The sequence below is a fragment of the Argiope bruennichi genome, chromosome 1 (genome assembly GCF_947563725.1).
Source record: "Argiope bruennichi chromosome 1, qqArgBrue1.1, whole genome shotgun sequence".
NCBI lineage: Eukaryota > Metazoa > Arthropoda > Arachnida > Araneae > Araneidae > Argiope > Argiope bruennichi.
Genome location: NC_079151.1, coordinates 143,083,185 through 143,109,178, shown reverse-complemented (window position 1 = coordinate 143,109,178; position 25,994 = coordinate 143,083,185). Strand labels below are relative to the sequence as shown.

At 29.7% G+C, this 25,994-nt stretch overlaps 1 protein-coding gene across 3 annotated transcripts in view; it reads right to left on the bottom strand.

The window, feature by feature from the left end:
• LOC129987846 (toll-like receptor Tollo) overlaps positions 1 to 25,994 on the bottom strand; it is a 307,447-nt gene that overhangs the window by 243,321 nt on the left and 38,132 nt on the right. For 2 of the 3 annotated variants that reach the window (XR_008785606.1, XM_056095959.1), the window contains exon 2: positions 8,971 to 9,048. The exons of the other annotated variant lie outside the window; for it this stretch is intronic. The gene's annotated coding sequence lies outside the window, so the exon portion shown is untranslated. The remainder of the gene's footprint in view (positions 1 to 8,970; positions 9,049 to 25,994) is intronic. 3 annotated transcript variants of the gene reach the window in all.

The window sequence follows — 25,994 nt, the reverse complement described above, 5'->3', positions numbered from 1 at the left end:
GTAACAGAGTCTGCCGCACAATATTACATCTTATATATTGTATCTTATTCAATGTTCTACAATATTGAGAATATTGTTTAATATTCTACAATACTGAGAATATTGTTTAATATCATATAATATTGCACAATTTATGAGGGCTGTTAGGAAAACTTCAATCTATTCAGTTTCGCCCAACACGGTTCAATCAGAAAAATATCCCTTTGATCTCATTTCTTTCTCTTACTCTCTTTATTTCATTCGCCTCTTCAATAGGACTATGCAGTTCGATGCTGTTTATTAAACGGCATTCATTTAAAAGGCATCTTTAAATTTGGCACTTATATTCCTCTTTTAAACTGGTAGATGCATTCTTTTAAAAGACTTTCCACATGAACATTCAGCATTTCAAAAGGCAAAATTTAAATATACTATTGCAACTTCTCATCATCCTAATTAATTAAATAGGACTGGTTCTTGCAAATAAAAAAATATCTATATTTACCCAAAGTACACAAAGTCAATTATTTTTATATCTTCGGAAGTTACAATTGCAGTCAATCACAAATTCTCTCTACTTAATGAATTGGTAAAGTTATATTTCCTGCTGGTATTTTTTAATATATCTAGATATCACAAATATTGTATGACTTTAATATTATGAATAAATCTTGATTTGTTTTTATCTAAATACAAGTGCAATGCATAGATTGCATTAATGCATTAAAAACAGGAAACCATTCTTATCATGCTTAATGCTCGTATCATCAAGAAAGAAATTCACCTTTTTCAAAACAAAGATAAGACACAAGATGCTCAATAAGTCTTACCTGATAAGAATTGAATAATCGTGTTCTTAAATTCCTGTTAGTCCGATACATAACGCAACTAAAACCGAAATAGTAATTTTACATTAACTGCAGAAATAGTAAATTTACAATAAATGGAATAATGAAGGAAAAAGTCTAAATTGTTCTTTTAATTCAGCTGTAATCCGATTAATCACAGTAATGACCGATGTGATTCCATGAATTCACATCGGTCATTACTGTGCTATATCAATTTTAAGGATGCATAAAGGACAAAGTGTTTCAATGCCAGTTGGTGACATTGATACATTCGAAGTCAGAATTACATGTTGTGTCTAGTAAGATAACCGAAATGGAGGGCAACACGTGACGGCAACCCCCCTTAATATTCTTTGAGCTAACAAGGTCATTCACATCGAAATTTACTAACGTGTTTTATTAAAAATTTCACAAAGGTTCTTCATAATCCATTGAAGCAAATAATATGCCAAATTATGATAGTTTTCTTATGATAATTCTTTTTTAGATTCGGATTTTGTGATGATCCTATATATATATCAAAAGTAACGAATTTCTAAAATGTGCCAAATAAACAATGTGTCATTAAATGAAATTAAAACTATCATTACGATTTTTTAACAAATAGAGTGCTCTCTCTCTCTCTCATCAGAACATAAAAACCGGAATAACAAAATGTTTATCTTCTCTCATGTAACATAAAGAAGACTCACATCTTACGGATAATGATTTTTAAAAAGTCAAGCCATCTAAAGAACAAAGTTCAGAGAATTATTGTTTAAAGAAGATGCATATCAACATCAGACCAGATTCTCTTTTACTTCAAAACACTCACAATTACAAACTTTAATAATACCGACCATAATTAGAAAGCAGAACGGATAGAACAAAAGCGGTATAACTGAATGCTTTATATGCAGTGACCCCAAATTACTCAAAAAGAGAAAGAAGCTAATTACATTTTTCAGGATTAATGCCGTCATCTGTTCATTCCCACGATTCCCGTTACATTGCATAAGTTATCTCCTACGGTGACGGCAAAGAAAAAAAATCGCGTGAGACAAACACTCAAGACAAAGAAGAAGAAAAAAAAAAAAAACTGTCCAAAAAGTCCCCAAACCTATTCTTTATACTAACAAGACCGGCTTGCAATAAGTGTCGAATTAGCAAAGCAATATACCATCCAGATTAACAGGGATTACAAGTGTCACTCGAAAAGTCGGCATGGCACGAAGACTCATAATTTCTTCTATTTAGTAAAAGTATTTAGTATTTAGTAAAAGAATGGATTTTGCGATTATTATTATTATTTTTTTTTTTTTTTTTTTGGAAAAAGTAGAAAGAGCAAATCTTTCCATTTAGTGCCTTCTTAGGCCTTTAAGCATGCAGCTGGTTCTGAATAAATAAGTTTTTTGGATTCCTCGATGTCCTGAGACAGGTTGCAAATTAAATTTTTCTGAGTTTCAGTATTAAGCAATATTAATTGACGATGTATTTTTTTATATATAATTTTTTCGTATTTTCTTCTAGTTTAAATAAAGCTATTCTTAATAGTATCTAGGGATTTTGAAGTTTAACTTTGGAGATCAGTGTCTCTTATTAGCACACGAGAGTCTTACTGAATGGATTTAACATTGAAACAGGAGTTTCAGTGATCCGCAAACAATTTGTTCATTTGTCACTTCCAACAATGGGCTATTTTTATATCAAATGCATGGAACTAGTTCCAGATACTTGCAAAGCAAAGCGGAGAACTATTTCTAAACATTTCAATACGTATCCAATGTGTTATTGTGACACTTCCAACGACGGGCTTTAAACACTATTTTAATCAAACGTATGCGAATAGTTCCAGATCTTTTGAAACAAAGCGAGGAGCTATTCACATACTAGTACAACATAATTCAAGACTGTAGTAGTATATTACAGTAGATTGCTATTTTAGAAAAATACAACTAATCGCGGAAATAAAAAAATTGTAAAGTTTCATCTTAAATACCTTAAAAAAATGAATAACGTTGGCTAACAAATTGAATTGGAGAGGGACAAAGCAATAAAGATTATGAATCAAAGAAATTTTAATTAAAAAAGGTTTTCGAAACGAACTTTTATCTGCATACTAAGTAGCAGAATACTTTTTTTTTTCCTCAGTTATTTTCTGTTTCCAACCTTAAGATTTATTATTTCTTACACGCATAACTAAGTAGAGATTAGAATCATAATTTAATTTAGTTCATCACTCATTTTCAATTAGGTTTTGAAAATATTAAAACAGTCCATAAGCTCAATTAAGTGTAAAAAAATAGATCATGGAGTGAAATCGATTACTCAATTCCCTCGCCTAAATTCCTTTATAAATTTTTAACAAGTGACGTTAAATAAAAGTATTTAAAAACTCCTTTATCTTCTTAAAAAATCCTCTTAAAAGAGTACAACAGAACATTAATGAAAACACAAAATGCTGTCTTCATAATTGTCTTTTAATAATTTTGAAAGTAATAGTTGATATAATGCATTTTAGAACAGAGAAATAAATTATAAACAAATCAAGTAAATAAATTTTAAAATGAGTAAAATTACATATACTTCTTGGGAATTAGTGCTTTGAAATAGAATTCTTTCCATAGAAACAAGCATGTGTCTAAATTACAAATATATCCCTTAAAAATAAAAAAATGCATACTCTTTTAATAAAATTGATTACACGCACAAAAAAAAAGCATTCGGAGAAAATTTACATTATTCACACAATATCTGCAGATTAAATGCAAATATACGAGTTATTTAATTTCCAGCAATTCATTTATCTTGTTCTTCACCAGGCAAATAAACGAGGTTTTTTTCCCATGCTCTTTTTTGTAATGAAAAAAAAAAAAAAGAAGCTATCAGCAAATCAGATTTCTCTTTCTTATACATTAAATAATAAATCAATAAACAGCTTCATTTTGTGAGCCAACAAATAAAAGAATCGCCAAGTAAAACCTCAGCCTTCAAAAAAGTGAGGAAAGAAAATGACAAGAAAAGCTTTTGCAGAAACTTTTTGTACTCTTTTTTTTTTTTTACGTACAAGCGAAGAAGTAATCCATGAAATACGAACAAAATCACTAACACAGAGCGACAACAAAGTGCTTCAAAAAACAGCGTAAAGCAAAAAGGTGGTGCCGCAGCTTTAGCATTAAGCAACCGATGCAGGTCGGTAAATAAAATCACTGCTTTAGGTCTATCTAGAATAATTGATTATACGACGATGTGGTGTTCGTTATATTTTCTTCCCCTCTTGCTTTTTCCCGCTATACACCCTGTTAAAAGCTTTTCGTTCTTCCCCCTCAACAATCAAGTATAACTGAAAATGACATTTTGGAAGCATTTTTACACCTTTTTTTATAGAGCTGTTATCATCTTAGTTGTTCGATATTTTTTTTTTTTTTTTTTTTTTTTGCGCAAAACTTTTTGAAAAATTTTAATGCGTCAGAAACAAAGATTCATGGGTGTTAAAGAGCGCACTAACCAAATGAAATTAATGGGTGCAAATTATAAATAATTAAGACGAACTTCATCTCGACTTTAAAGGATAAACCTGCTCTAAAATTGTGTCATTTTGAAACAATAAGTAGCTTCTTGTTCATTAATTATTAAATAAGAGACTGAAATCTCTACTCAAATTAAATTAAAGCATAATAAAAACATAAACAAGAATTATTATTCTTTTTCTTCTAAAGAATGAAAAATAAACAGCTCAAAATCACTGTGATTAAAATTCTGATGTGATAAAAGTCTTTCCAACTTAATATTCGAATCCGCTGAACATTTTGCCGAATAGAAAATGGATAGACATTACATCACAATACAGATTATAAGATACATTACATTTATAGCAAAATTCGCGCTACATTAATTTTGTTGTAAATATGAAAGATAAACAATGCAATTATAAACTTGAGATACAATGCATTGAATACATTTTTTTAAAAAAATATAATAGAGATAAAATGTAAAAAAAAATATTTGCATGTGGTTTACGACATATATACACGCAAAAAATAGTAATAAAAATAATGTTATTATACACATTTCTTATTCCATTCCAGCAGTTTCATAAGAGGGCGAATACAGAGAAAATAAACGCAATCAAACTAGCATGCCCTTAAACATACAAGCATACAAAATTTCGTTTACAATTATTTTCGTAATAACACTGTTTATATTATTAATATTATCTGTAAATTGAATGATGCGACATGCAAGACACGGAAACCATTCAAAGATCACTAAAAGGTAACCCGCTGAGCCTAGAACTATTAAATGTGGCATGTAATTACTTTTTAGGTTGTAGGTACGCACTAAGGAGTGATTTTCAAAATTTTAATTAGATCATTTTAAAATATAATCGAAACGTCATCATTTTTCAATAAATCAAGTGCAAACACTTACTTTGCCACAATGATGAGTAAATTTCAAAAACAGTAAAAAGAGAACAATCAAGTCTAAAGCAACATCTACATGCATGGCATCTAGTGGATGTCACGAATTAAAACTTATATTTTGATGGCAACTTTAAATTAATTGAAAAATTATGCATAATTCTTGAATTCACACACATGTTATATATATATATATATATATATATATATATATATATATATATATATATAGAGAGAGAGAGAGAGAGAGAGAGAGAGAGAGAGAATTAGTAATAATAACCAAGTTAATAGGAAAATAAGTATCAAATTAAACCAAATAAAATAAGAATCCGGCCTTTTTTTACCCTATTAATTTGATTTTTATTACTAATTGTCTAGATTCATCTGTGTTTTAATAGTAGTTGCATTTGCCCTCTCTAAATACAATGGTGCTTTTTTCTGTACTTATATATATATATATATATATATATATATATATATATATATATATATATATATATATATATATATATATATATATTGTTTGCAAAGAAATAAAAAAAAAAGTTATTATTCGACCCACCCACTCCAATTAAAAGTGTTAGAGGATTTTGTAGTCTAACGACATTTGAACATGTCAATGAATTATTTTGTTCAGAATCCGGATGCAAAGCCAAACAGAAAAAAATAAAACGACTAACTACTAATTTAATTCAGAGAATAATATACTCACTGCCACTGTCCTGAGACAACAGTCTTCTATTAACCATGAAATAAGAAATATTATACATCCTTTGCCTCCACAGATGAGCTTAAATGGCTGAAAAAGTGTAGGCGAGAGAGTAGAAAGTTCATTTTAAAGCACCGCTTAGTGGCCTTCTCCTCTAATTGCTTAACTTAAGTGACATTAAAAGTTACTACCACCAGAGTGGCAACAGCATTTGAGGAATGATCCTTCCTTGGAAGTTTAAACCTTCACGACACATTTTGAGATAATTTATCAGTATTCAACATCCAGGCCATGGCCGATTTCTTCCTTTATATTAAAAATCGACTTCTATTTAGGCCATATTTGCTCGAATATGCCAAATTTTTTTATAATAAATTAAATTACTATTGATGATAAATTACTATCGAAGATAAAAATACATTAATAGTAAAATTCTACAAAATAGTTTGAAGCACAGTATCATTTATATCGATCAGCAATCAATAATAATAATTACTCGTAGATTATTTTAACAATGTATTAAAAAAATTCTTTTTTGAAACTAAGATAATATAAATCTTTGCCATCTTTTAAGCCCTTGCGAGTCCAAATTATTTCTTGTTAGGAAAAAATATGAAATACTGAAGAAAAAAAAAATAATTTAAAAACTTTTATTCAGATTAACAAATAAAAAAAAAATACTCGTTTATATCCAAATCATATTGCTATCTGTAGGCATTTAAATATAGTAATGGAGCAAATGATGACATGTTAAGTATTAAAAGTAAATTACTTTGGTGATACCGTTTAGTAGATTCGATTCATCTCTTTCTTCAAAATAATTAAACTAGTCTTAAATAATCATAACTAACATAATGATTTATTGCCCATATTTTGTGGATAAAGCCGCAGCCTGTTAGCTCAAAAAGTAAAGAAATAGGAGTTTAAAATAATAGATTTCAAATTCCTTACTTTGATGTAGAATATGTTAAGCCAAACAAATGTAACAAGCAAAACAAATGTAATGGAAATATGCTTAAATGCTTAAAATGCTAATAAAGGCAGAGTAAAATAGTGAACATAAAATTTTAGTTAAATTTCCCATTAAAATCGCAATACGCAAAAAATTACGAAATTTTATTGATTTAATTATTACTAATTTTGTTTCCAAAATCCCGTTACGAAAAGAATTTTCTAAATTCCTCCTCATCATTTATTTATTTTCTAAAATCCGTTAAAAGCAACGAACTGGCAGGGATCATCGTAATTATTTTTGAAAATATTTTTATGCAGAAAATAAAACCAATTAAGAACATAATTTCGACTATAATGAAGAGAGAATTCACTAAGTATCTTCTGGCAATTAATGTTGAGATTAAATATATTCAGTGACCGAAAATTTTTTCAACTATACACATACAAAGTAATTTTTTCGGTAGTTATCAGTTTTTAAATCGTCTGGCACAAATCTCCACAGACCGAAAAAATATTTTTTTTTAAAGGAATGACAGAAAGAAATGGTAGAAACAGTTAATAAAACTGACTTAGTTTTGCACCTGCGACGCTATGCATTTCACTGACATAAAACTTTCTCTCTCTCTCTTTTTATCTTCCGAATCGCGAAGATAATTTGTAAACGACATTTACGACCAGTTAAAATTGGTAAGCAGACGCAGTAGACACGGATAGAATTTCCAATGCAAAGGCAGGAGGTGTCTAAAGAATTCTCGAGAGCACACAGGAAGGTGAAAAAGAAGAATTTTTCTCACTTTCGAGTTCGGGAAAATGTCTTCAGGCCGCTTTGTCCTAGCTGTTTGTGTGTGTGTGCTTTTCTGATAAATGTAATGTTTGTTCTATGCTGATCCTGAACAGTTTCCTTTCATTTCTTGTTTTCTTTGCCCCTTGTTGCATCTTTTTTTTTGCTTTCCTAACTCTTTTGAGGGGGCGGCGTTAAAATTAAGATCCAACTCTATTTGATAGAAGAACTGCCTTACATTTCACTTTGCAATATTTGGTTCTGCCAGGGTTTGATGCTTTCCTGCCCTTTTTTGTGCTATTTGCATTGCTTTGTTGTTGGAGAGTTTCTTCCGATTTCAATCAAATCTTTCCTTTTCCCCCGGATTTGAAAGAAAAAAAAAGGCATTTGTTTTGAAAAGGTAGATAAATCGTTTCGAAGCTTTCAAATTGTTTGTATACAAGTGGGATTTTGAAGATTTTATTAATTAGGAAATAAATACTGACGTATTTCTTTTGCAATTTGCTGCTCTTAAAAAAGTAACAGAGGGCTCGAAAGGAAAAGGGTAGCTTTTCGGAGATAACAGCGTTTGAGTGCACTAAGTAGAATCTTAAATATTTTTGTCAGCTTACTTTTCGTCTGCGGAATCATTCAACGTCGCTAAAAAATTCGTAATCCCACTTCAAACAAACGACAAACAAGTGAATGTTAGTTTGTTTGCAAATGAATGTTTTCGATAGAAATTTGAACTATTTATTTTCTTTAGCATAGGAAAAACTTAGTTTATTTTCCTGTTCGTAATAAAAATAATAAAAGGGGGGGGAACTACTTGCTCTTGTTATTTTTGCATTAACTTTTCAAATGCTTTCGTCCGTTTTGGGAGATCACCTCTACAGAAATATTAAAATTTCTTTATTTTTAATTAGTTAAAACACAAATTTGTGCGATTTTTATAGATAAAAAAATGTTAAGTAGTTCTTTTTCGGTAGTTAATAATAAATATCTTTTTTAACTACTAAACATTTTATTCAGCTGGTACAGCGTAACGCTTTCTGCTACTGGAAGAAATCTATTATTCCATTAAAAACTATTATTATATCTCATTCAGAGTCTATATCAGTTTCAAAGGAAACATAACAAACTCTCTGTATTATTCTGTAAAAGAAGAGTAAATTATTCCTTAAAACTGAGTTGCAAACATAATTGAAATATATTATACTCAACTTCATAAAAGATTCAGGATATTAAGAAATGCATAGTTAAAACATTTTTGATGAAAAAATAATAAATGAATTATGTAAGAGATGAGGACTTATTTACTTGAATTTCTTTTTAAGTGTAGCTGCATCATACATCAGAATGATTTGAAATATAAACCACACGATCTTTAAGGTGAACCTGCAAAAGAGATAAAGAATTTGAACGATAAATAATTGTGTTAAAAAAAAAGAACTGAAATTGCTTTAAAAATTAGATTTATTTACATTGCATATTTTAAATTCCGTCCACCATTATTTTAAATTATAAGGCTGTTTATGATAATTACAATACAGAAAATTGTTAATAAAGTTCAAGCACTCAATTGTTAATAAAGTTCAAGCACTCAATTGTTAATAAAGTTCAAGCACTCAACTATTGTTTGAGCTTTGTACACTTTCAATTTGATCCTAAAAAAATCAAATATTTCATACATACGCATTAGCAAATATTCTAAGCTAAGTTTGTCGAATTCAAGATATATAGTTAGCGTTTTTTACATACATTATGCCGTGGAACCAATATAATGAATAAAATATAACAAAAATTTAATATGTGATATTTAAACATTTTTTATCCATATTTATATGATAAACTAACTTAAAACTGCTTCGTATCGAAAATAAGCAAGACAATTTCTATTAAATGAAACTATTTTGAAACTATGAAACTAAAGTATTAATGAATTTTAAAAAAGAGTTGAACAGAGCTTTGTCCTAAGCATTCGGAAAGTAAAAACCACTGAAATTGCTACGACAGTTTGATTCATTTACTTTTCTTTTGGAAGACATTCCTTTTCTATCTTTAAAACAGTTTCATTTGTACAATCATTTGTGGTAACCACAACATATAAAAAAAATTACTCTACAAACCGTACTTTCTTCTTCATACTTCTACAATGTCGATTCCGGAAAAAGAACTTGAAAAAAAAATGCGCCAAAAATCTTTTTATTCAGAACAACCCAAAACGTTGAAATTGTCAAAATACTTTGATCCATTTACTTCCTTTTTTAGAAGTAAAAGTCATTTGGGACCAATTCTATAGCCTGCGTAACATGCCATTCGGTGCATTTACCGGATAGTCCCCGAGAAGACACGTTAAGCTGTATTTTAGTCGAGTAGTTTGTTGTCTTCTTATCTTGGCGAGCGCAATTCCTTTTCTCTTGTTTCGTCTCAGTGTTTGTCCGATCGTTTTGGCCCTCCTAAATCCGCATTCCGACATTAATCTGGGAGAACCAGGAGACTGTTTGGTTTGACAGACAGAAGTAAAGAGGAATTCGCAAAGAGATCCGGATAAAAGATGAAAACAAAATATTATTTGTCCTGGAATGGAAAATAGATTCTTAAACAAATATTTTGAAACACTAATGTCTATGAATATGGATTCTATTTAAGAATAAAATATTAGTGGAATGATCTTTGATAAATAATGAAATAATGGCTGCAAGGAAATTATTCCGATAGAAAATCTGAAGAATTTATTTAGATAACATTTCCTTGCCACATCGAAATGAAAATGGTGATTGGTTTCATTGGCAGTAATAAAGAGATCACCAAAAAAGATGAGAAACAAAATATATTTTCGCCAAACTGAATCTGCCAAGAAAATATCTGAAATATAATTGCCTACGATCACGAAATATGTTTAAGAATTAATTATTCAGATAGAAAATCAGAAACAAATACAATGTTTGATTTCACGGACACATAAAAATTGGAAGACGATATGAATATACATAAAGAAAAAAATCAAAGTATTATTATTTACTTATTTTTAAATCTGAGTTTTTTTTTGTTTTTTTTTAATTCTTTAGAAAACTGCTTAAACACAGCAATCTATGACTAAAACAATGTCATAAATTCAATAATAGTACGCATATTCCACTCTGAAGTCATATGAGGGTTATTTTGCTGCCGACCCATTCTCTGAAAATGAGAATGACTCGTCAGTTTGTACAAAACCTAAGCCACATCAATGTGACATTTGAACAATAAAAGCAGATTCAACTTTCAGAAGATCACATATATAACAGGTCTTCGGTGTTGGTTTTATTTAGTTATATTAATAACCCTTTTTGATGCAAGGGAAATTTTGGGAGATCCTCATAATTTTGAGCACTTATCAGATAACGCGGACGACATTTGAATTGGCACCTAAAGTTTTCAAGCTTAATTAACTTAGACAATGAAAAGAAATTTGACTTCCGACAAATTAAACAAGAAACAAATCAACACTTACAACGGAACATTTGAATTGAAATCAGATTTTCAGCTTGAAACTCAAGTCTCACTGCCGAAACTTTTACACCAGTTGCTCCTCGGTCGACTTGCATCTGGAGCATGCAATTCTCGGATGTTGAATCCTGAAGTTTTACCGTTTTATGTAATATGAATATAAATGCCCATATGTCGTCTAACGTATAACAGATCGTGAAACTACGCTGCGCAGTGATTTTATTTCCAATTTATTGCATTACGATCACTAAATTTCAAAGAAAGATAAATGCTAATGATGCAAGTAAATGCTTTTAATAAAGTTACATATTAAAGGGCGAAAATAATTTTTGTAGCGTGTCAGGTATTTACTTATCATACTTGAGTTTTTACATGTTTGGGTCAATCTAGTTTAATTATTTAAAGAAAAGAATACTTGCAGATAAAACAGTATCTAATAAAACGACACAAGAATAAATGCTTTTAATAAAGTTACATATCAACGGACGGAAATAATTTTTGTAGCGTGTCATGTATTTAATTATACTTGATTCATTGCACGTTCCAGTCAGTATAGTAGTATAATTTTTTAAAGAAAATAATACTTGCAGATTAAACAGGATCTAAAAAAAAAAGGATTCAAGAATAAATTTAATATTAGAAAAGTAGAATTTGAAAGAAGATTTCAAAGGACTAAAAAAAGTCATTTTAAAAATCCACAAAACTTATATTTCTGGAAACATGTCCCAGAAATATTTATCAAAATCCAATTCAAATTTATTGAAGAATTTCAAAAATGACTCAAGAATTTCAAAATTTAACTTCTTTGGTCAAATCATAATCGAAAGCAAAGAATTTTCAAATTTATTGGATTTTTCTTTATCGTAACTTTTATAAATAGACTTTTTTTTTTTTTTTTTTCATAATTTTGAGGTAACACTCACAAAGTTGCCAAGTTATCAAAAGTTCACAGAAGGAAAAAGACAAGTAATATTCAAAATTAGTCCAAAAAAAAGAAAAAAAGGTTGAAACCACGTCTACTCAAGCACAACATAATTAATATATACTTTTAAATTTCGCTCAAACCGTTAATTCAAGTGAAAGAAAAATTATTCGGTGCTCTGGTCACCTTCGTTCATTAATAAAGAGCGAGATGATTAATTACTTTTTGAAAATTTTCGCGATTCCATCTATCAAAAGGAAAACGATGTGTAATGATCCACGTTTTCAGGTCCAAGGATTCAATATTTTATCATTAATTATTGTTATAAGTTAAAGTCATTAGTTGCTATTTATTTTTATGCCGGAAGAAAGCCAAAAAAAAAAAAAAAAAAAAAAATGCACACCCAAACTCAAAAGCTTGAAGAATGGAACCCCAAAAAAAATCATACATGCCAAAATCTTAAAAATAAAAATAATTCATATTACTTAATTAAACAGATTTCATTTGGATCGAATTGCACTCAATCTTTTAACGGTCGTTAGTTTTTGAGGGGGGGGGGATAAAATAGATTTGTATTCTATCGAATGTGCTCATTTCAGCCATGGCAAGAAGCAGAGAATGTAGAAAATGTAACTAAGCGTATGCAAGAAATATGATTGTGGAACAGATAGCGAAAAGTTAATTTTCGTGGTATTATGAATTAATTAATTTGATTTCCAGCATTCCTCTTTCAGTAGCTTCTCGGGATCGGTCGACTGAAAAGAACTGTAGATTCATCAAGCATGGCTTAATGTGAAGGAGTCATGTTTGTGGGGCTTGGGAAGATATCGATTTTAATATTTCGCAGTGTTTTTTCAATTCAGTAGTCGAATTTGCTGGGGATGATGTGAAAAAAATTGTATAAATTAAATCAGAAAGAAGCATGATGTATGTTGCTAATTTCATAAAAAGGCGACTTTTCATTGCGTGCATAATTGATTATTAATATAAAAAAGATCATCTATCCATCAGTCCGATTGCCTGTTCTTTTTCTTCTTTTTGTATTTCATATATATTTTGAGAAACTTTTGATTTTTAGAATAAAATAACATTAAAAATAAAAACTAGATCGATAGAAATTTTCGAAGTAGGTCAGTAATTTTTCATAAGAGTTATTTAATTCACTTTGATATGAAAAATAATCAGAGGGAAAAAAGAAGAGTTCCAATTTTATTAGCCTTTTATTTAACCATGATTGCTCAAAAGCAACTTGATTTCATTGGTTCTTATCGGGAATTATAGTCCCAAATGCTTTATATGGACATAGTAAGTACACCTTCGAAAACAGATGATTGTGAATTAATTGAAATAAATAAATTAAAATAAATTTCTAATTAATTAATTAATTAAAAATTCAAAGAACATGTGAATATAATATGCATAGCCTATACACTTGGCATGTGCATTAAAAATGTATTTTTATAATGAAAATTAATTCGTCATTAGTGATTTCTCTTTCCTTCTGTTTACATGTTTTATGAGCATATAACGAGATATTCACCAAAAGATTCAAAATGAAATCAAAATATCAGAATTTTTTTGAAAATTAAAAAGCTGACAAGTATGTACTAGAAGTATTTAAAGGTGAACTTTTACTGAACGATACAATATTAATTAATAAGATCAAAAACAAAAACCGATTAGAATAAAAGTATCATTATCCAAAACACAATAAAGGAAAAAAAAAATAAATTCCAGTAATAATTCAGCATGTTCCAAGTATGAAATTTTCATATCATGTCATGACTGAGGAATTTATTAAATATAATAAACTGTATATGGAAAATCTGATTAATAAATTCTCTTTTAGAATCAGCTCAGACTGAGTATCGTACAAGACTAATAATTATAAGTATTGTTAATTATTTCACAGTTGAAATGCATTAATATTCTTTATTCATTAATATTCTGACATATGAATCGGCGCCTCTTAATAATTAAACTAATAAATTTCTGATTGTGCATATAGCCCAATGCAGCATACTTGATACTGTGTCTTAGTCATATCTCTAATTATATCTGAAAATAAGACACTGAAACTTTAGAAGATTATTAAATAAGCCAACGAATGAATTAATACGCTGGGATATCCATTCGTTCAAACCGGAAAACCATAGCATGAATGATGAATGAATACAATATGAAAAGCTTCAGGACGACATCATCACAAACTTCAAATGATGATTAATAACTTTAATTAAGAAATTAAACGAGTCGAGCTGCTAACAATAGTTTTAAGTGAATTTAGGATAGCACAACTACGTGTTATAGCACTTCATTCAATAACTGAGACTTTAGAATAATAATAATAATTGTTTACCAACCATACAGTTATCCATAACTGTTCTGAAGCTTTTAATAAACTCTTGATTAATGCGGATATTTTAATAATAATGGGTAAAAAACATTCGTCTATGAAAAATATCGGTTTCTAACGGTAAACAAACAAACAGAAAGAAAAAAAATATATTAGCAATTTTTGTTTTTGTTTTAGATGTTTTTTATGAACAGATGTTTAAAAAAAGCATTTTACGAATATTAGCTACTAGAATTCGTATACTTTCATTCCAATCCATTAGAGGAAAGATATAAAAAAGCTTTCATTTTTAATTTCTTTATCAGACCTGTTTTAATATCAAATGCATTGGTAAAAAAAATAATAATGATAAATCCATGACTGTCAGAAACGAATGTCGAAGATTTATACATTTCAATTTAATCCACTTTTTCATATTTTTAATAACCCTCTACTGAAAAATTAAACGTTCTTTTCTAATAATGGAAAATGATCAAAACAATATTTCATATTTTCATTATTATAATTTAGAAATATGAAAGCTGTTGGCTTAAAAATCCCTTTATTTAATAAATTAGCACAAAGCATAATTTTTTTATATTTATAAAAACATATTTTTTTAATAAAAAAATTATATTTTTCTAAAGCAAAAGGTTTTTATAAGAAAATTATTTATCCTACACTATTGCTAAAAGGACCTTTATTTAATTTTATTGTTGATTTAGTCACAACATTGTCGCTTAGAGATGAATACAATGCGAGGGAAAATCGTTTAAAAATAAAATTCCTAAGTTGTTAAAAAAATAGCTATTGAAAATTTCAATTTAAACTTTCGAGTACTAAATCACTCCCAATATGTCCATAAAAGAAAATAAAAATTGAATGATATATAAAAAAACATTTTATAGGAAAAAAGTTATTTCGAAAAAAAAATACAGAAATATTTTATAAATTATTAATTAAAATAAATTTTTGTCTGATGTTATTTCACAATCACTGTATCATTCGGATCTCTTTTAAAGTAATGTTTGGTTCCTTTGAAAAATTCCAATTCCATATTCTCCTTTGTTTGTTCACTTAGAAAACAAAAAGAACGTTTTTCCTCTTCTATTCTGAATGCTCACTGAGGCATTCGATAGAAAAAAAAAGAAAGAAAGAAAAAAAGACTTTTGCACATAATGCCACCGGTTACGTAGAAACAAAATAAATAAAACTTGTTTTTCGTTTCATTTTTTATTCGTGAACTGAAGCGAAATAAGTAGCCCTAAGAGGACAGGAATCTCTGTTTCCAGCTAACTTGCCATCTTTAAAAAAAAATACTGGGGGAAAAAAAAAAACGAAATAATAAATTTTGCAGACAGGAAGGGAGGGGAAAAAAATGATAGCATTCCAAAGAAAGAAAATCGTGTTCTTTTCAAAATAAATTATTCGAAAAGTTGCCAGATTTTTTAAAGACATTTATTCTAAATGAAGAGTGAGACATATATTCTTTTTATTCTTTATTTTTCCTGCCCATTCTTACCTTCGGACAGATATCTTGTCTAACTGATTCACACTTTTTCACACTCCGATGACTGAACATCTGAAAACGATTTGATGGACTGCGTGATGACAAAAACTTCACGCTCCAGCCACAGATACTTAAGCATTAACTGAAAAAACTGATGGTGGGAACTGAAAAAACTTCAGTTCGCATCAAAATATTTCAGATGATTTCATCTTCATTCATACTGAAATATCATATACATTTATATTGAATACTTGATTCAGAGTAAAAACCAACATTCTAAAAATTGATTTAAAATTTAAAAAAAAAAAAAAAAAAAAAATATTTTAACATGGATGAATAGCCACGAGAATACGAAATTTTTTGAAATATATGTCTATATTACAATTTAAAATAATCAAGGAAAATTTATAAATAAAATAAAGTATCTTTTAAAAATAAACTTACAATACTGAGGTAAAAATATATTTTTTTATTTTAATTACTTGTTGTTTTTCAAATTTAAATACATGAATCATTTGTACAAATATTGTGAAATCTAAAAATCAACTCTTTTATCAAGAAATCTATTAATCTATTTCTGACATAAGATAATTAATTTATAAAAACATTAAACTAACGTACAGTCATCAAGAATACAAAAGTATATAAAATTTTATAACTCTAATACATCACAAGTTAGTGAAAAATTGTTAGCAAAATATATGAATTTGTTTTTAATTATGAATAATTTAAGTGCTATCTGCTTCCTTTATTTTTCCTGATAATAATTTTTTTTCCCTTGCGTTTTCATGTTTTTAAACGCATTCATGGTTTAAAGAAAAGATTTAAATTTAATAGGAACAATCATCCGATACAAAAAAAAAAGGTAAAATTATGTCTTGTTTCAATTTTTTCCTTTCATTTATTAGAAAATAAATAATTTACGTTTTGATAATGTTCAATAAATAGTAGTTGAACACCTTAAAAAAAGCTATGTATTTATTTTAAAACAGGAAAAAAATTGATGACTGAAATCGAAAAAACATTTTTTTCCTTATTTTTCTTATAAATAATTATTTTTAACAATGGTGTGATTTTTCATTCATCACTAATAATATCAACAATACAGAAATTCGGGATGAATCACATCGAAAATGAAGCAATTATTCCAATCAAGCAAAAGCTAAGGACAGGAAAAATTTAATATTTTGAATAATGTGCCGCTGTTTGAAGAATTTGATAAAGAATTAAAGCAACAAATCGATAAAATAAAAATAATTTTTTCAAAAAATTATAAAATAAAGCAAATAATGATTTTTTTTTTAAATGCCGCAGATATTTTTGAAACGAAATTTATCGACCAACAGTATAAGCTAAAGTTAATAAAAAAATAACATTTTTAATTTATATATTTTTATTATATAGGTATACAAACTTATCAGTCATAACATACCATACTATAAAGCAATTTTCTTAATATAAACTTCCAAAAATAAGGAAAATAAACTAACAGAATGAGTCGTATCAACCTTCTCTAGGGGGGAAAAAATGGCTTCCTTCATGAAATTTCAATAAAACTTTTCATCTTATTCCAATGGCATACGCTGAGCTTATGTTCAGGAGATTTGTAACTTGGCAGTTTTTGAAAGTCTCATCAACGATATATCACATCAAAAGTAAAGAACTTTATACGACAGCTCCCTGTGTTACGTGCTGCCCAAGTTCAAACATTGCCCTAACCATCAGAATATAATTTGTTTTTCTGATGAAAGGAAATGTCAGAGTGGCACCAGAAGTCATAAAATTTTATGGGCAAAACGTAACGACTAAGGCGTGGCGTTCCACCGACATTTATAGATTTCAGTAACTAACATGGGAAATCATAGCCAGCAAAATATGATATAATGTCCGCATTTATAAAAGTATGTTTATACTTCATGAATGGGGAATAATAATAAGAGAACCTTAAACAAGCAGATAACAGATCAGTGCAAGAATCTCTGAAACTCGTAAATCAATTTTAAAAATATTTATTAAGATGAGGTTGCTTTAGAAGAGGCTTAAGTATGTGATTTTTCATTTTAATATGCCACGATCTTTGGAATGAAAACATAAAAATAAGAAAAAATAGAATAAAAAAAGAAAGAAAAAAAAAGGCTTTAAAATTAATTTCTAGATTATATTTATTGATTTTACTTAGCCATACCTAAATAAAAATGTATTTATTTTAGGAAAACTTCGAAATGTGTCCTTATACAAATATTAAACTTCATTCCATCATATTGAGGTCGGTAATTGTAGTCTATTTGCTTGATTGATTCTTCAGACTTAATTCTAGATCAATAATTTCAAATTATATTCTTTAGCCACTGATAATTCTAATCGACAATCGACTTCTATACAATAAGAGGTCATGCAATCCCAACGCAATTTCTTCACCAATCGACAATCTGACGTGGGGGCATATAAAAACAATTTGATGGCCGATGCATATAAAAATAAATAACAGGGATGGCAGCAAATCATAGACCAATTCTCAGTTCCGTTCGACCACCGTCCAAAAAAGTCATGTATATGTCCTCCAAATCAAACTGTTGACTGGTGATAAAATGTGTTGAAATCTGCTATTACGACGTAGCAACTTAGAACACTAAAATCTTACGAAGTTTACAAACTACTACAGCACCAGTAAAAAACACATGTATCTACGCGTATTAACATCTTAAAAAGATCTACATGAAATGAATAACTTTTATTTTAATTATATAACCTTATTCCCTTAACCATGAAATATCAAATTCTTTTAACTACTGCATGACCTTATTATAACCTATATCTAGGGCCTAGTGACAAACAGCACAATTATTTCCAAATTATCAAATTATTCTTCGCAATAATTTACATGCCCAAGCAAAAGTTATAAACTAAATTACTCGTTTACAAAATTTTGACTCGAGGCAATTCTCACAGATGCTGAAATATGGGCAATGACACAAAGAGACTCTTGCGATATTTGATAGAGAAATTTTAAGAAAGGTAATATTTGGTAGAATTAAATCTGATAATTATTGAAGAAGACGGACTACTCGAAAATTTGCAATATTGTATAGGACTACTCGAAACTCTTGCGATACTTGATAGAGAATTTTTAAGAAAAGTTATATTTGGTAGAATTAAATCTGACAATTGAAGAAGACGGACTACTCGAAAATTTGCAAATTATATAAAGGGCCAGATATTATTAAATTTATGACAAAACAAAGGATTAAATGGGCAGGGCACATATTAAGATTGAATGACAATCGAGCCACTAAAAAATCTTTTTGACTAAATCAATGGGTACCCGAAAAAGTGGGAGATCAAAACTTAGGTGGAGTGACTGCCTGGAAAAAGACTAGAAAGCTATTAAAATGACAAATCGGGAAACCTTTGCGAAGAAAAGGAAGCACGGAATGGAATAATTAGGAAATCCTGGTTCCATCCGGGGCTGTCGCGATGGTGAAGAAGAAGAAGCGACAGTTAATGTCGAAACAATTATATATAAGAAACTGTAAAGTAAAATGAATCATTTTAATACATGTTAATATTTAAATATATGCAGGGTGTTGCCAAATATGACCGACAAATTCAGAGAGGTAATAGTAGGTATCAAAAAAGATAAAAAATCCCCATACAACATAGGGTCCTAAAAAACGTTTAGTAGGTGAAAATCGCAAAAATATAGAAAGTCTGATAACTGTTGGAAACTGTAAAAAATTAATTTAAAAAATAGCAAATGAAGTTTCAATTATGATTTTTTTTAAGTGAAAGTACATTATTAAAAGTTTTTTTGTTTTTTTTAATGTAGATAACAAGTCGATTTGATGATCCAGAGGGTCATAAATTACTGAAAACGAAAAAAAAGCTTAGAACCCTTATCTGCAAAAATATTAAAACTTGAAGAAAAATAAAAGCTAGAAAATGTAAGGAATTTTATATTCAATAATTTGATATAAGTGTGTAACGTGAGAACTGGGATGTCAGTACCGACATTCGCAGACAGCCTTGTCAAATTAGAGAGACAAATTCAGAGCAAGGATAGTAGGCATTAAGTAGATGAAAAATTACCAGAAAACATAGAGTCGCAGGTGACGTTTATTTCGGTGAAAATCGCAAAAACAGACGTCGAGAAGACATTGAGCCTGTCGAAGAAAATGGCCCTTTGAATGCGAGGGTTAGGAACAATGCAATCGAGAAAAAGAAGCCTCCTATCAGGCATAGAGATATTGAACTCATTACCAATCATCACATAAACATCAAAACGAAAAATGATTTAAAAAAAAAAAAACTCTGGTATATAAATAGTTTTCGTGTAGTAATTCTGAAGTATTCTAACATTAACTTTTTTTTCAAAAAATAAACATTTGTTGTAAAATTTTTTTACTCACTGTAAATATTTATCTTCTCAACACACATATCTTTCTTAAATGTACAAAAGGTGAAATTAAATTAAAATTAACTTATTTACAATTAATTAAAACTCATTAAATGTTTGTAAAATGCATCAATCCACTGAAACGCAGGTTTTTGTTCCTGGTATGTATGAACATCAAAGCTATCTTTAAGCAACTATTTAAATTAATTAAAGGGATAAAAATCATTCATTCGCGCCATCAAAGAAGCAGAATGAGCAGCTAAGCGTTGCTCATTTGCTTTTAGCATTCCCCACCTTTGATCTTAAAAAGACACTTCGTCGCTTAAACGAATCCTGCTTTTAAATTTAGGAAGCACGAAAGCACTTGAAACAATTAGAACCGCTTCCTCTTTAATTCCGGCCTCAACAGATAGGATTATGCCTCTGCATTTAGATTCTTTAAGACTCAAAAAGAGGCCACAGAGTGCAAAGAAGTGTTCATGCGGAAATTTTACGACCTCAATTTTTAGGGATCTAAAACTGTTTTGCAGCGCTTTCGCCGAAGCCGGCACACAAGGGAATTTTTAACACACTGTTGAATTTTAACCGCAGATAGCTCTCACCTCAACTCTTTATCGCTCAGACAATCTATTTTTAATTTTATTCTTTGGCATGCAGGTGCTGGCAGAAATTGAAAACATGAACCAGACGTGGAGGATGATGTTTCACATCATTAACCCTCATTAGCCTGATAATTTTCAGGGAATGTATTCATATTGCTCAGATTTCGTGACTGAGATGAAAAAAATCGGACACACAGGGAGCATTACAGCATAAACATTATTTTTAAATACAAAATAAATTTATTATAAGTTTAAAAACACATTTTAATGAGTGTACTAAAAATCAGAATTTTAATTTTGATTATTTCTGACTTTTTAAGTTTTAATTTGTAATGCAATATCATAAACATTGTGAAATTTTTGAATCATATTTTCTCAAGGTTTTTATACTGCTTTAAAGGAATGAAAATTTAATTTAATTAACAAATTAACTGATAATTCAGACTCGAAAATATTAGTATGGTACAATGCCACCAAAAACACATGCGCAGTAATAAGGTAGATTAAATACAAGTTGTTAAAACACATTTTAATTTATGATTCATTAACATAACTATTATGAAATTTTTTTTTCAAATTTACTTACAGAAAACATTTTAAAACTCTCGCATATCAGGAAGAGAGTTAAAAGACAATTACATATGAAGTGTGTATCACTTTTGACGGCAAGTCTGCTGAGCACTTGCTTAATACGTACGTTGTCATGAATTATGCCTGTGATTTGGAACACTATCCAATAAGAAAATTAATAGAAGATCTCCAAGTAGATGGTAAAAGTGAATCATAAGAGATTCACACGGTGAAGAACGGGATAAAATAAAGAATTATAAACTAAACATAAGCATGTTCTATACTGAATGAAAACTTTTTTGCTGTCACCTAAATATGGGTGACACAGCATTCAATGAAATAAAATACACAAAAGGGCTGTTTTTATCTTTGTATCTGTCATAGTACATATGAATTGTAAAGATAGTATTGATGTTGCTATGTTATTGAGCTGTGTTGAATTTGTTTTGCATTAAACCTCAATGCAACGCATTATCTGTTAAATCTTTTTCTTTTACTTATTTCACACTCATCCCCCTCATGAAATCGTTCTCCATGTTTGCAATCTTTTGTTCTGTTGTAAAAATGAACTTTTTTTTATATACCTGGAATATCTTTAAAGTTTACCTAAGAGCTTTGAACTTCTCTGTTCATAGTCTGTTGTAAAAGGAACACACAAGGAGTTTCAGAAAAAAAAATGTTTGTTCACTTTTGCTGTTATAAGAAAATGTGTAAGGCTTATAACAATCGACAGTGCTCAGAAAGAAACTGCATTTTTTTTAATAAAGTGATGTTTTATTTTTCAAGTGAATTTGTACATCTTTTTTAAAAGGCATCAGAATAAATCAAACTGCCTTTTGTTTTAAATGTCGATTGCATAAGGAACATGGCCACCAGATATTTAAATTTTATTTTAAATGCATCGACTTGGATAAAAGAAACTAAAAGTTTTGCTATTCTGAAGAATACTTTTTTTTTTTTTTTGCCCTCTTTTATCTTCTACGTGGTCTTCGAAAGATCTTTTCAATATCTAGAGGGAATAAAAATTTTACAAGATGGCTGACAGAAAAAGAAATTTTTCTCGAATGTAAATATATTTTATTTACTCGGAGGAAGAAATGGCATTCGAAATCAAAATACCAGAAAAAGAAATACCGTAGAGAAAACGCAAAAGTTGCTAACTCTTTATTTCTTATTCCAAATGCAGAAGAAGAAGAAGAAGAAAAAAATGTGAATCTTGATGCCACACACAAAAAGCTTTCTAATCCGGCTCCACAACAAGCGCACTGTAACCGCCCATTGCGCATCTCAAACTCAAGTTGCTCAAACGTTATCCATCAAAATGTCACCAATCCGTGAAAAAATGTTTCGAAACGAAACAACAACTAAAAAAAAAAAAACTGTGTTTCGTCCCCGATAAGAAGCAAAGGAGGTAGCAAATAAAGAAACGTAGCTAATGAATCGGAAGGCGATATCGATAACAAAGACACACTCTCAACATCGAGAGGGCATAAACAAAGCTGCAGAAAACAGAGTGGAGAGTTAGTAAAAAATAATCGCCGGGCAATACATCAAATTGCTATCACTTACTAGCACACGTTGTGTTCACTCAATCGAGAATTCTCAGACGCAATTAAAGAAAAACTACCGAAAAAGAGAAGTCTGTACACCGACGGTGCCAAAGTTTCCCGGATCATAAGCTGAACTGTCCAACAAACTTCGATGAAGAAGTGATACTTTGGACGGAAAAGAAAAGTAACAAATGTGAACATTAATTCTCATTTCTGACACAGAAAGAACTTCAATCTGACAAATAAGGAACAAATGAGCTATTTCTAGAAATACAGAAGTTTAATTTCCCAATGCCGGGAGTTAAGTAAATTTAGCTCCCGACATTTTCTTTTTTTTTTAAATCACGGATTGTTTTTAATATTTTATTTGCGGATTAGAATGTGGCAATGGTACTCTGATGATAATGTTTCGTTTACGATATCGGAGAGTTCCAGGTTTGAACACAGATACTTCTTTAAGATCGTCATATATGTTGTTGTTGCTTTTGGCACTTACCATAGATATAGCAACTGACGAAATCAGAGATTTTAAGCCCAGTTTTAACGCCTCGTGTTTCAGGAGCGCCATCTAGGACCAAGAATATGTCTTAGCTACTCATGCGTCACAGCAACGTAGCAGACTTCATTCACACATTTCATTCCCTCATCGTAATTTAGATATAAATTAGAGAACGATCGCCTGTAATCCAGTGGTATAGTCTCGATTTGAAAGACTTTATGGCTATCACAGCCATACGCACACCAGCCACTATGTTCACGGAGGGTCTTCGGCTGGCGGAATTCGAGCTCACAACCCAAGGGATGAGAACTCGACACCTTAGCTACCAGGCTATCCGGCCCTAATCACATGCATGATCTGAACTGCGTTCAATCTGACATCGAGAAGACGCCACAAATCTGGTGTGGGAGCTTCAGAAGGAATGCTGACTTAAATGCCATTGATGCTATGTGACCAAGTTTAGAATAATGAGTTTAATTCTAAATTAGCTTTATTTGTATTTCAGAATAGGACATAATTAATGTTCATTTTCTCCAAGAAATAAACGACATCAAGTGTCAAACACTCTACCCGCTGATGTGATGTGTAACTTTGAAGAGTAAGAGTCATTTCAAATATTCTCCTCATCATCTGACGCCAGTTCAAAATTATAAGAGATGCTCCAAAACAGTTTTCGCATTTCTTGAAAACGGGCGTTAATAGAAAGCAACTCTGTAATAGCGCAAACTGTGTAGAATGAAAAAGCAGTTCATCCGTTGTCACAATCACATGATTAAGGACATCTTAAAATATCTACATCGAACTCTCATCTCACATACTTTTCACTTTTTTGAAAACGAAGTACAGAGAAAATACTCTAATCATCAAAAAATTCGATTTTGACGAATCTCAAAAGTTTCAGACTTTTTTAAGTTCAAAAAATACTTTTTTTTTTTTTTTTTTTTTGAAAATGTCTGTTTGGGATAAACGATAATTCAAATATGCTTTGAGTTAAATGAATGAAATGAGGTCTTTACAACAAATATGTAGATTTCTATCAAATTTTGAGCAAAATCTATTCAGAGGAAATCTGTCAGTGCGGTCGGAGCACAGATTTAACATCTATATTGAAAACTCCAATCAAATTTTGTGCCAAATTCAACAAAGGGTTGAATGTCTGTAGGTTTGTACTTTCAGAAGCATATAAAAGCAATAAAAAATGCAAATACTTAAATATATCAAATTTGATATGTGATTTTGAGACGCCAGTTGTAGTTCTGCGTCAAATGTTGGTTTCAGCCGGATGAGAAAAAAGGCATTTGAAATAAATACAAAGTCACCTTTACCACAGAGTGTGCTAGAAAGTTTTGGGGAAACGACTCCTGCTATTTCCCACAGCAAATGAGTTGAAAATGAAACTCCTGTTGGTCACTCGATGCATATCGTGTGTCAAAAATAAGCTGACCGATTTCCCTCAACTATGCAACTAAAAATGCTGAATCCTGTTCTACAGCATCATAATAAACTGAAGATACAGATCCTTCATATATATATATATGAGAGTTTTAAAAGATATATAGTGCCTGAAACTGAAAATTAATAAAAAATGTAGCAGTTTGCAATAGGATAAATACAATAATTTGCTGTCTCAAACAAAAAAATTGCCAGAAAACAAATAAACAGCTCACGTTCATCTTCAGAACGCTTGTTGAAGTATTGCCTTTAAATCTCATATTAATCAGGTTCTTAATAGATCTAACATTAAAGAGATTTTAAGGATATTCATCTTACACTAGAGGAAAGTATATCAGGTTGTGACCTATAAAAGTATTTTTAAACCGATCTTAATATCTACTTTTTAAACTGTCGGAAATTTTGAAATTAATCACGAAGCAGGTGAGTGTGTTGTTTAAATAAGCTCGTTACACAACAGGGTGCTTTTTCAGTGTCCTGAACAGCTGTTATTGCATCTACATCATTGTTGTTTAATAGCGCAATCGTTGTGGGCGCAGTTCGAGCCATTGTACATGTTATTCAGCTGCTGTTAATTATCCCTCAAAATTAATCATCCCATTTTTCAGGCTGACAACTCGATTAGTTCATCATTTTTGAAGCGAAAGTGACTGTGGGAGAATCTCAGGTCTTATTTTATAACCACCTGAACAAGTGTAAGGTAATGTGCTAATATTTATTAATAGTTTTGAAATTGATATTAAATATTTTTAAAATACAGAGTTAAATTAAAAATTAATTTGTTTACCTTTAGATAAATGATTTTTTTTAAAAAAAAATTAAAGAACTGCAAGGGAGTACAGTTGTAACGCACAGTCCTTTCTTTTTCAAATACTTATTAACCCATTAACTGCCAAACTTTTTCTTTGAAATTTTTGGCCAGATAATACACACATATATATACAAAATGTTCTATAATAGTATAATTATATTCAAATTATGTTTTGTTTTGAAAATATCTGATGTTTTCGGAAAAGAAT